The sequence below is a fragment of the Mus musculus genome, chromosome 16 (assembly GCF_000001635.26).
Source record: "Mus musculus strain C57BL/6J chromosome 16, GRCm38.p6 C57BL/6J".
Taxonomy (NCBI): domain Eukaryota; kingdom Metazoa; phylum Chordata; class Mammalia; order Rodentia; family Muridae; genus Mus; species Mus musculus.
In genome coordinates this window covers 97,660,694-97,671,456 of record NC_000082.6, presented here as the reverse complement: position 1 = coordinate 97,671,456, position 10,763 = coordinate 97,660,694, and the positions used below count along the sequence as shown (strand labels likewise).

Sequence of the window (10,763 nt, the reverse complement as noted above, 5' to 3'; positions counted from 1 at the left end):
GTATAAAGGCTGCAAGATGTGTTCTGAACTAAGGCAGTCCATGAGCTTGAGGCAAGACCTGACTGGTCAGCCCAGGGAGGCAGGGCTGTGGATACTGTTAGCATTGGTGGTCAGTGTCTGTTGGCACTGCTTCTGAGCAATGAGGTTTATGCTTCCCACCTCCTTTCCTCAACCCATCTTAGAGAAGGTCTTCAATGTACGCTTGGCTGAAGATCTGTCACTAGTTAGCTAGTTCTGGAAGACAGAGATTTGAGCATACAACTCAAAGTTGTACTTTGGGACTGCTTTTGCTAAGAACAAAATAAAATGCCCTGTATTGTTGCAAAGCCCACTATGAAGAATGATGATGTAACCTTCCTGAATGGCCAAGGATACTGTGTATATGTTTACATATACTGAGTATATGTTACAACCAGAGGTAAGCTTCAGAAATACATTGCTCATCCCACTATACTTGTGGTCATGGCTGTCTTCCCAGCATCTGGGAGTTCCAGATGTTGAAGGTGTGGCTTGATAGCTAAGACAGGGATAGGGCTCCCTCCCCTGGAAGCTGTGTGTCTGTACTCAGGTGGCTGTTCCCTGCTCAGGATCAGCTAGGTTCCACCCAGCAAGCAGAACCTTGTCCTTCCACTTGGGGTGTGGTATCGCTGTTGAATCTTTCTGACCAATAATATGTATGTAATGAATCCGGTTGCTAGGCTGCATCTGGTTGTTTTCAGAGCCAGCACTTGCTGCCAAATCTGAAGGAGTGAAAAACTCCCTGGGAGGGCTTGTGTCTCATGTGTGGCCATCCCTCCTGCCTAGTATTAAGGTCCACAGGCTCATGGAACGAACCTCTTGAGTACAGAATCCAGTCTTATCTCTGTCACCTAATATCTACCCTCCCATAGCCAGCAGCTTACTGTGAGGTTCTGCCATCTCTGACTGTGTCCAGGCTCTTGTTATTCAAAGTGTTTTACTGCACTTCTCTTATTGCTAAAAAAAACCTGGAAGCCATTTAAAAATTAAGGTACCATAAAACATGATGTAATAAAAACCAAAGTCCACAAGCTTAACCGACATGGGACAAATATGGCCATCCTTAGGTAGAAGCAGCCATCTGTCATCTTCACCAGATGGCTCAACGCTGGGCTTCAGGACCAGTGCCACTGCTTGGGAGAAACAGCCACAGGGAATGGAAGAAGAAGAGGCCTTGTTTGAGAGATTCGTACCTAAGCGTGAGTAAACTGGGGGCTACATTTTTCAAGCTGTCTGGAAATGATGTGTATTTCTTTCTTTCGAATAATCTATTTGGGAAGTGGGGGGTGTCTACATCTATTGGTGACTGGCTGAGCCTCAGGCTACTTCACACTCTGCAAAAAGACAGAATGGGAAGGGAAGGGAGACACTACTTTCTAAGGAACACTTGCAATACTGAGAATCATTAAAAATAACCATGCAGCTAAAAATACAAGTCAGACATATCTCTGAGATGCTCCTGCTGAGCCTGGCCTGTTTCACCTGTGCGTAGAGTGTGAATTACCCAGACGACAGCTTTTGTAACTAAGTGTTTATTCAAAGGCTGTTGAACATGTAAGCAGGAACTGGGTTTTAATACCACTTCCCCCTAGGATTAACAGAGTGAAGAAGTAGGTGCCTGAGGACAAGGAAAGGTGACTGGACGTGATGTCTCCAGTGTTTCAAGTCACTGTCCTCATAGTTCCTCATCTGACTCATGCTCAGGACACGGCAATGGCATTATGATCTGAGTAGGGGGAGTGCACAGGAAAACATCGGCTCCTGATGCCATAGCTCACCCATCAGACACTTTCTAGGTACAAGTGAATGGTTGGTGGTTTCAAGAAAAGTGCCTTCAACTGCTGAAAAGTAACCATACAACCATGTTATTGCCTTTACCCATAGGACAGAGTACAAGAGCTTCTCTTGTAGGAAGCTAGTGACAGGCTTCTAGATGTATAGCCTCAAAAGTTGTGATTTTTGAAAGTTAACCAAAAGCAAAATGACAAGGGCTGGAGTGGTCGTGGGTGGCAGAGCACTTGCTTAGCATGCAAGGAGCTATGGGTTTAGTCCCTAGGATCATGAAAGCAAGTGACTAAAAGCCGGTATGGGGATGGAAGAGGGAGCAGTGGTAAAGAACATAGAGGACCTGAGTTCAAGTCCCACACCCATGCCAGTTGGCCTACAATTGCCTGTAACTGCAGCTCTAGGGGTTCAGCACCTCTGGCCTCCACAGACACCTGCACTCACATATACACACTTGACGCACAGACTGAATAATAAACGTAAATCTTAAGAAATAGAAGCTAGGGTGACTCACATATAAGACTCTTCATAGCCTCCCCCATCCCAGGATTCCATCTAGTCTCACACCAACTTCCACTCTTACTCCCATCCCTCTCCTGCCCCACCTACTTGATTGCCATTTTCATACCCCTTTCCACCCCAATCTCCCACCCAGTTCTTTCTCTCCATCCACCTCTGATGACTATTCTCTTTTCCATTCTGAGCGAGACACACATCTTCCCTCAGGTTGTCCTTATTACCCAGTTTCTCTAGGTCTGTGGATTGTAGCATGCTTATTCAGTACTTTATGGTTAATGTCCAATTTTAAGTGAGTGCATACCATATGTCTTTCTAGGTCTGCATTACTTGGTTTCAAGTGTGTCTCTTGGTTTCCATGTGGGTCCCCTAACAATTGCAGCAGGGCTATCTCTGACTCTGTTGCTTGCCATTGGATCCCCTTCCCCTACCTGAACTGCCTGGTTGGGCCTCAGTAGGAAAGGAGGTGCTTAGTCCTTCTGGGACTAGATGTCCTAGGGTGGGGAGGTACCCAACCCTTCTCTGAGGAAAAGGGGAGGTGGTAGTAGGGGGAGGGATTTGTAAGGGCAGGACTAGGAAGAGAAGAGGGAGGGAGGCTATGACTGTAATGTGAATAAAAATAAATTGTAGAAAGAAAATAATAATTAAAAAAAATAAAAGCGAGTACAGTTAGAGGGTTTATCCAGAGTTGATCATTGGACTTCAGAGAAGTTTCTAGAAGTGTGAATCCCTGCTGAAATCCTTTCCAGGACAAGAAGTGTGAGCCGTTTCTTCCCCACAGGCTGATTCTGACCACCAGGGCCATATTTAGGGCCTTCTTCAAGAAAGCCTCAGGGTCAGCACATTGTCACTGTGTGGCTTATTGTGGATCCCTCCTCTAAGCAGGAACCACTCAATTTTCTAACATACACCTGTCTCTTTTGCCAGCTATAATTCCTCTACTCAGGCTGGTCCTCCCTCAGGGAGCACTCCAGACCTAGAACCTCTGCAGCATACAATTCTGTTAGAAAACAGATGGGATTTCAATCACCTTACATCCCTCCCACCATCTATGATGGTCTCAAAAAAAAAAAAAAAAAAAAAGAGCCGGGCGTTGTGGTGCACGCCTTTAATCCCAGCACTTGGGAGGCAGAGGCAGGTGGATTTCTGAGTTCGAGGCCAGCCTGGTCTACAGAGTGAGTTCCAGGACAGCCCGGGCTACACAGAGAAACCCTGTCAGGAAACAAACAAACAAACAAACAAACAAACAAAAAGCCACAAACCCTTCTCCCTAAAGCACTACCAGAAGTTACTCAATGCTCTGGGAATCATTTGGTCCTGCCCTATGACTAATGGAAGCTGTCATTTTGTCCTTACTCAAGCCATAACCCCAGGAAAGGAGACATGTGCATGCTCCCTGCTGGCCAGAAGGTGTCAGCTTCTCATTTCTGCTCTGCAGTTGGCACGAGGGACAATTGCTCTACCACTGATCCACACCCCTAGCCCTCCCTTTACTTTTTATTTGTGAGATAGCATCTCACCAAATTGCAAGGTCCATCCTTGAATTGGCCCTGTAGTTTCCAGAACCTGAACCAGCACTCCTGCCTCAGGCTCTTGAATAGCTGAGATGACAGGCCAGCACAGCAAGATGCTGCTCAGCTGCACTCTGCCGTGGAAAGTCAAGATTCCCTCAAGACCCTGCCTTCAAAGATTTCCTTCTGCAGATGGAGACATCTTCAGTGTGCAGGGGAGGGCCTGACCTATTCAGTCTGCTTCAGTGTTGAACACATGCTTATGTCACCTTGTGTCATTACAATACACAAAGAACTGAGTACCATCAGGGGAAGAAATTAGTGACTGAATACAAGAAGAAGTCCTCACCCTGCCAAGTCCTGCCTTTCCTGGTCTCTTTGTTTACTGGCTTTCTTGGTTCCCATTTCAGGGCCACCCCAGGACCATCCACAAGCTTGGATAAGCACAGCTGCTGTTCATGCCTGCAGGGATCAGAAGTTCAATGACAGGCAATAATACATACAAGGACAACCCGTGAGCACTTTGTGGAAATGCCTGCAGAAGGGTACCTCCCATTCTCCATAGGCTTCAGGATGCTTCTTGAAGCAGGTCACAGTGACAGAGGATAGAATGTAGGCCAGAGGGAGAGAATACATAAGGTTTGCTGACTAAATACATCCTGTATGGACAGGTAGGCACCTCAGAGAGCATAAGGAGGGATTGAGTGTGGCCAGAATGGACATTCACTGTGGATTTGTCTGAAGAACGGGGGAACCAAAGTGGGTTGAGCTACTAGATAAATGTGAATTTTCTCAGTCATTGACAGGGCATGTGGGCAGCTGGGTAGCAGTCTCAAGTGATGACAAGGAAGGCCTGCTTTGTTGGAGTCTGGAGATGAAGGAGGCAGCATTTGAGAACCGGCAATGCTCCCCTCTATATGGCCATGAATGGGACCCGGGAATGAAACCTTAGCTGGGCAGGTGCCAAATCTGTTCCAAGAGCCTGATGGTCACCTGCAGCAAGAAGAGGGCAAGGAACAACCACGGGAGTGTGTGTGTGTGTGTGGGGGGGGGGCAGGGCTCAGTTCCTGCGATGCAATGTGAGGTGCTGTCTGGATCCTTACAGGAAATGTTCAGTAGACACAGAGTTCAGGAGTGAGGTCTGGGTAGGACAGAAGCTGCAAGTTCGCTTCTTCTAGGTGACTAAATATGGCCTCTGCTTCCAGCCTCCACCTCCTTGATGTCAGTCGTGGCTGGTCACACCATCAAGTTCACTTTAAGTTCCCTTCTCTTCCTTTCTCTGCTCCTGCAGGGGCCTGCAATGCTGGTGCTAGCTCAATAAAAGCTGTAGGCATCCACCTTCCACTACACAGCTGTGTTTTCTTACAGTGGTGGAGGTGGGAAGCCTGAGACCAAAGGTGGCTTTGCCTCCTGTCCCTTTCTCACCTCTGTATTGCTTGTGGTGTCCTTGGCTTGGAGTAATATCATCCTAGTCTCCGCTTATATCTGCACATAGCCTCCTCCATGATTTCTGTCTCGTAGGACCTGCCTCACTTCTGCCTGACCTCATCTAATATCAACTGACTCCTTCCTATTTCCAAACGAGGTCACCTCCACAGGCACAGGGATTTAGGACTTCAACTGTAAGCCTGAACTGTAGGACAAGAGCAGTAACTACCCCTCTGCCTCTGTGTAGACATTTACTGGATCAAGAATGTTTCTGCAGGGAAAGGTAAGTCATTCCTGAGAACCCAGCCTTGGACTGCTCAGGGGGATAGCTGTCTTCCTTTACCAGAGATAGCAAAAAACCCCAGGTCTCTCTACACATACACTGTGGGACCTAGGCTGCTTGCTTTGGCTCAGCACTGCTAGTTCACCAAGGAGTCTGCTGCTGTCTGGCCTGGGGCCACCATTCCACACTGGGGAGGGACTGAGCTGGGTGCACAGGAGTAGGGTGGGGTAGGGTGTGGTGTGGTGTGGTATGTCTCCGCAGAGGTCATGAACCCAACTCAACCTTTTAGCTGTGAACCTTTTAATAACCCTGCAGCCTCAACTGTAAGAAGGGGCCATTTGACACTCTTCTCCAGGGCCATAGAGGGTTAAGTGACACTGGTCTGGTACTCAAGAAGAAACACACAACTTTATGTTATTCTTGGCTTGGCTTTGGTCCTCATTTGCAACTTTAGTAGCATCACCTTTGGGATTCTTTCCAGGTTTTTGCAGCTACTTGTCACCTGCCTAAGCAGTTATTCAGCCTCTCTGAACCAAAACACACAGTTTGCCTTGAATTCCCAGGGAGTTCCCCAGGGAGCACCCCAGTCCCCAATGCACAGGGTAGACAGGGGTGCCTGGACAATGTCATGATGTCCCCTTCTGGGTTCAATGGATGAGCTTTGCTGTCAATACTTCTGAGTATGAAATTAGCATGTCATTGCATCACTACCAAAAGAGTCTAGACTTTTCCTTTCAGGTATCAGGACCATGGTAGGAAGAGAGGAAGGAGAAAGATGGCTTAAGCTACCTGGTTAGGGAGCTTAGGGAAGATTGTGAATACTGGACCAGGTATTCACTTCCTCTGCCACTTCAGTCCCCAGGTAAGGTCTGAAAGCCCCATGCCAGGGGCTGGCACCCCAGTGAGCTGCTTTAGGAAAGGGCAGATGTTCCCATCTCCAAACCACTATCAGCGCCAGAACTTACTGGCTTGGGGGCTGTCGGTCATCGTGTTTCATCACAATAGTAATCCTAAGAAAAGTCTTCTTACATGGATTATTTCATGGACCACAGGGTTCTTTCTATTTTAAAGCAAATGTGTAACACATCTCCATACTCCATGGTCTTCAAGGATGAGATAGAAGTCTTTGAAGACATTTTAAACCTTGAGGAGGCAGCTCAGGAACACAGATGCTGAGTGTGTGACCGGCTTCAGGTAGTGCTTGCTCCAGTAGCAGAGTGCTGCAGGTAAGTCTGCTTGGTATAGTGGCCAGCACTCTGCTCAGATCCAGAGATACCCAGTGGATGACTAAGGCAGAGCTGAGGTATAAACCCGGAAACACTCCTTATGCTTGTTTTCTCTGTTTATTTGTCAGATGTTCAGATAGCTACCATAACCCATGCCCTAAAGGCTTGCCTGGTCTCATACCAGCTGGATAAGATGAAATGCCAAACCTACAACCTAGCTGCCAGCACCAAGCCCTCATATGCTGGCTCACCCATACAGGGAGACTATAGCTCCATCTTTGCTCAGCTCCTCTTCTTGCCCAAGATCCTGTCTATTATGTCAGATGGAACATACCCTACGTAGCTGTCTTTTTATGGATGGAGCAAGGAGACAAGCCATACAGAAGCAGTGCAGCCTGGCTCAATTAACTGGAGTGAGAGATTCATAGAAACTGACCATTGTAGGCTCCAGGCACTAGCCATCCAGAGGGACCTGGTCCATACATTGATGAACTCTTGAGACGCTGTGCCTGGATCTAGCTCTTTAGGTGCTGAGTGTGGGGAAGGTCCATGGGACACAGGTATTCGGGCATTGAGTGTGGGGAAGTCTCATAGAACCTAGCTCTCTAAGTGCTTAGTGTGGGGAGGTCCCATGAGATCAAGCTCTTCAAGGGAGGTTGGGATGGTCCTGTGGAGAGCTCCTTGGGGGAATAGATCTCTGAGATGTAGCTCTTTGAAGACTTGGCCAATTTGATGTTTCAGGGACAAACACCAGCTCTGCTCATGTGTCCAGATCACCTTCATATCCAGCTTTGTGTGGCTGCCAGGTCACAGAGTAGGTACCAGCCCCTCAGTGCCCTGTACCCCTGGCACTGTGACCCAGTGGAACACATGCCTCTGAAGAGGACCAGATCCTGCCTTTGCTTCAGAGGCTATGTATGTTTTACTTCCACCTACCCATAGAGATCCAGAGGGCCTATGATAGGCTCTGTATGTGTTAGCTACAGCTGTGTAACAGATTACCCCAGTCAAGTGGCTCTAAACATCAGTTACCTACGTTTCTGTGAGTTTAGGATCCCTTCAGATAGGCTAGATTCTTCAGGGTATCACAGCTACCTGGGCCAGTTCTTTGCAAGTCCCCTTGATAGATTTTATATTGCTGGCTTCAGCTCCCTACTGTCTTCTGGCCAGAGTTCTTCCCCACCTAGGCCTCTCTTCCTCTGCAGTTCTTCTTGGAAGTATGAACAGGAGAAGGCTATGAAGTATGAAGTATGAACAGAGTGAGTCCCATAGAATGGAAGGTGGCAGAGGTGATCTTCCACTCTTCCCTGATGCTTGCTGCCTTTGTCAGGGCTAGCTCCCATAAGGACACTGACACAGGGAACCAGCAAGACAGGAGAGTGTATGTGATTTCCCTCTAGCTGTGGTGACAATGACTAGACTAGACAGCCTGTGCTATACTAGTCTGTTACTACAACAAATATCGGCTACAGTTAACTTACAAAGAAGAAAGCCTTATTAAGACTCACAGTTTTCAAGTTTCAGTTCATGGTCAGTGGGTCCTCATTCTTTGGGTCTGAGGTGAGGCAGGGGATCATGGAGGAAGCATGAGGTATGGAACTGCTTACCTCATGGCCAGATTACAAAATGAAAGGATGGAGTTCCACAATTCCCTGGGGGTCACCCTGAGTGATTTAATCCTCACTCCAGGCCCCACCTCCTGACTGTTCCAAGGTGAAGCCTAACTCTCAGCACAACCTGTGGAGCACAGTCCAGAGCCTAACCACAGCAGTATGTAAGCCAACAAAAGTGTTTGTTCCAAGGTTTTGAGGCCAGAGTGTGAAATCCAGTGTACCAGGGCTGCTCTCCCAATGAGACCCATGGGGGAGAGTCCTTTTAGGGCATGACTGTCCCCTTCCCAACTCAGGGAGATGCTTAATTAGCATCACAAAAGTACTAAAAGTAGGGATTTAAAGAGATTTCATGGATTAATGTCACCATCACAGGACTGAGTTAGTATCATGGGAGTGAGTTAGTTTAAAAGATTCATCGATTAATGCCACCATCATGGGACTATGTTAGTTATCATAGGAATAAATTGGTAATCATGGGGTGGGTTGGTTATAATGAGAGTGGGTCAGTTGTTAGTGTTGATTGTAATGGGAATGGATCAATTATCATAGGAATAGGTTAGTTATAATGGGAGAGAGGTGGTTATTGGGGAAGAGGGTTGGTAATCAAGGGAATTGGTTTAGTTATCACAGAAGTAGGTGGGTTATCCTGAGGAGGATGGGTTGGTTAGAGTGGGTTGGTAATCACAGGAGTGGGTTATCGTGAGAGTGGATCCCAGATGAACAGGGTGAGTCCAGCTGAGTTTCTTCCATTCTGTGCTGCTCACTTGCCCTCTTTCACATTATGATGCCCCACAAAGGCCTTCATCACATGCCTGCCCTGGATCTTCAGTGTCCGAACTCCAGAGCTGTGAAATAAGCTTGCTTCGACTATGTGTGTCTACCAGTATGGGAGGCTCCAGCAGCAGCAGCAGCAGCAGCAGCAACCAACATCCATCTGTGCTTTTTCCTGTCTCCATGTAGGTTTTGAAAGCTTTGGTGTCCTTGACTTTATGGCTGTACATTCTGGTGTTAGCCTCTTCTGTGCAGCCTTCGCTTGGCGTGTCCCACTCCTAATGTTTTCTATTTAGGGACATAAGTTATACTGTGTTGGCTCCTACACTTTTGAGCCTGGCTTCTCTTTCCTTAACTATATCTACAAATGTCCTTTATCCAAATGAGGCCATAGGCACATGTGTGGGGTGTGACTAATCTGACTCTTCTGGGATTAAAGGTGTGTGCCACCATACCCAGGCTAAAATAAATATTGAAAAATACAAAAAATAATAATTTTCTGTTAGGTAGTGAGGAAAAACTTGAAGAAGAGCAAATCACATGGGTCTGGGGATCTCCACCCCCTGGTCTGGAGACCCAGCACTTGGGAGGCAGAGAGGCAGGGGGATAGCTGAACGTTTGCTGCAGGCTTGGTCCACACAGCAAAGGCAACAACACAGTCAACAAAAACAAATCAGGACTAAGTACAGACTTTGGTGGGGTGAAATGAGCCCTATGAGAAAGGTTTGAACCTGAGCCATTTTGCAGTTCACAGGCACTCACACTCTCCCAGACTCCTGTTCTGATTGTTTCTAAGATAGCCTACACCCTGGCAGGCATGTGCAACTCTTTGATATCGTGACATATGCTGTCAATAAAGGTCACCCTTGAGAACCATACAATTGAGTATCCACTGTGCCCCATCCCTTCCCCCCAAATCACAAAACATCCTCATAATATTTTAAGTAAAATTTCAATTTTGTGTTGAGTGGCATATGCACCTTGGTATGCTGTGGCCAATAAGCCATAGGTTGAACCGCCTGTGGGTATCAGGGAGATACGTGCTTAGACCTTATAGATCCAGCCACCCAAACACTACCAGGGGTCCTGAAACTCAATTGCCCACCCTCTGGATGAAATCCAGGCATGTCCACATTGTCAGGGAGGGCTGAATAGTTTATGATTTCCAGCTGTGACCATCATGGGCGGTGACTCCCCACTGTGCAAAGCTTATGTAGACCTTCACAAACCCTGCAGTTCCAGGGTACCAATGAACTCTAGCCTCAGTGTCCATACACTAAGTCACACCTCACACATGTGCCTATGGCCTCATTTGGAGAAAAGACATTCATAGATATAGTTGAAGGAAGAGAGGCCAGGCTGGGAAGTGTAGGAGCCAACACAGTATGACTTGTGTCCCTAAAAATAAAATATTAGGACTAGAATATGTCTAGAGAAGGCCACATAGAAGAAATGGCTAGCACCAGAATGTACGGCAAAGGCAGAGAGGCAGAGAGGCAGAGAGGCAGAGAGGCAGAGAGGCAGAGAGGCAGAGAGGCAGAGAGGCAGAGAGGCAGAGAGGCAGAGAGGCAGAGAGGCAGAGGCAGAGAGGCAGAGAGGCAGAGGCAGAGGC

General features: G+C 47.4%; 1 long non-coding RNA gene across 3 annotated transcripts; it reads left to right on the top strand.

Moving 5' to 3' along the window:
- The first annotated feature begins 749 nt into the window (after window positions 1-749).
- Window positions 750-10,695, top strand: Gm41512. Of its 3 annotated transcripts, none has more exons than XR_876311.2 (3): window positions 750-1,217; window positions 4,241-4,501; window positions 5,352-10,695. It is a non-coding gene; the product is annotated as a predicted gene, 41512 (long non-coding RNA). The 3 variants fall into 3 exon arrangements; XR_876309.3 differs by having other exon boundaries at window positions 755-1,217; window positions 4,241-5,541; window positions 6,613-10,695; XR_876310.2 differs by having other exon boundaries at window positions 758-1,217; window positions 4,241-8,541; window positions 9,178-10,695.
- The last annotated feature ends 68 nt before the right edge of the window (window positions 10,696-10,763 follow it).